We start from the raw sequence: 2,153 nt of genomic DNA on the forward strand, positions 1-2,153 counted from the left end.
ATTCTTGTTTGTATCGCATGTAGCTCTTGGACCTTGATGTATGAGGAATAGACAGAGCTACTCGTGCAGCTCTACCAATATTAGATATGCTAAAAAATAAAGTAAATAGTATGATATATTTTGTATATACATATAATTTACGTTAGTAATCAATATAACATAAGATATATGATGAGTGTACATAATTACCTGTCCTCTTTCGAAAAATCAATAATAAACAAGCTCCCACTAATGATGAGGATCTACATTAGGAGGACAAATATGAGCAATATTATCTTTGCCAAACTCTCTCTCTCTTGTAGTCTCTCTTTATCATTGTCTTAAATTCTTTTCATTTTCAATTGAGGGACTTTAACACTCAATGGCTGTTTGGTGGGAGTATAAGTTCTCAAGAATAAAGTAAAGAAGCATATTCAACTATAAACAACATAATTAATTGGCTATAAATAAATTAACATATATTATTAATTTATTTTCTACCTGTACTATTCATAGAAGCTCATGCTTATATGCAGGAAGCATAGCATTCCATTTTGTATAGTTTAATGCACAAAGTTGATCCATCCATGTAACCATATCTAAAAAGCTTGTCAATAATCTGGCAGCCTTATTGATGGATTGTTCATCTGGTTGCACTGGATAATCCTCTCACCCTCAGCTAAATGCCATGTATCTTTTGCCCATATAGGTCTGCATCTAATCCTTACCCTCCTAGATCCATCTGCAATAAACACATAAAATGAAAAAATTATTAAGAATCAATCAATAAAAAAAATATTTAAATCTTAATGGTCATGAATATATAATATTTTTATTAAATTATGCTAGATGTGTACCTCATCCAAAATAACCTTCTCATCTGTAGGACATGCTGTGACTCGACCTGCCGCACCAATAAGGAGTGATCAAACTTGGGCTGGTGTGCAAATGATGAAGGACCAATGTCAAATTATTGTGGCTACATTGACTGTCAGGACTATTCACAATACAATCCATCCTGAGAAGTCTATAACTCAACATCATGGAATCAGCTGCATCGAGGCATTATATCAACTAGTATTTATGAATAGAAATAAAAATTAATTAATATAAATTATCAAATAATAAATACCATACTGATTGAATTGTTAATAAAAAGTAAGATTTACTAAATAAACATGATATCATAATATAATATTTTATAGAAAATATGTACATTTTGAATATCTCTCATAATTAAGAATCAGTCAATATTTTCTCCTTTAATATCCATCCTAACCAAGCTCGTAGAATTTAGATCATTAGTCAGCATAAGATTGTAAGATATACACAACATATAAGTCCCATCCTCTACTTCCAATTCTTTTTCAATATCATACAAGTCCTTGGATTTCATTGTCACAATTACAAAAGCCCATTCCTTATATTTCGAGTCTTATACAAAAAATACTTGACAAATTTGGGATGAAACAAATGAATGGATCATCCTTCAATAACATATCAGTATGTCTCAATCTTAAAAAATTTATAAGTTTAAATCTATTCGTATCTTGTTTCAAGCCCTTTGGCAAGTTTATATCCATCCAATTACATCAAAATAATACTTTAATTTTTTCACAATAATCGAACTCAAAAATATCCATAAATATATCACAATAAGTCTTTCCATCTACTTCTATCATAACTCCACTGTTCTGGGTTTTTCTAAACTTTTCACATTCTTTTGTATGAAACTTGAATCGATTGATGATGAAAACTCTTATATTTGTTGATAATATTGTAAGGACCTTGAGCAATGATAATTAATTCATTTGAATAGTTACTTTGCATCATTATTGATATCTAAAAATTATGATAAAATTGTTAATATATTATTTGATATTAATAAATGCATTCTAAAGTCAATCTTTTTCCTTACAATGTAACTAATATATTTAAAAAGTAATTTAGAAAATAACTCGATCAACTATCATTACTCAAGTCTTTGATTAAGTTGAATGTATGGTTTGCTTGTTTTTGAGCAACCAAAAATTTGCTATAAAAAAATCAATTCATTGATTAAGAATATTATATATGATGACAATGAAAGAAATTAACATGTGAATATACTAATCAATGATACTGAGATATTATGTAATCATGAATTAATACATAATGATGTGCTTGTGCCCAAG

The sequence above is a fragment of the Elaeis guineensis genome, chromosome 5 (genome assembly GCF_000442705.2).
Source record: "Elaeis guineensis isolate ETL-2024a chromosome 5, EG11, whole genome shotgun sequence".
Taxonomy (NCBI): domain Eukaryota; kingdom Viridiplantae; phylum Streptophyta; class Magnoliopsida; order Arecales; family Arecaceae; genus Elaeis; species Elaeis guineensis.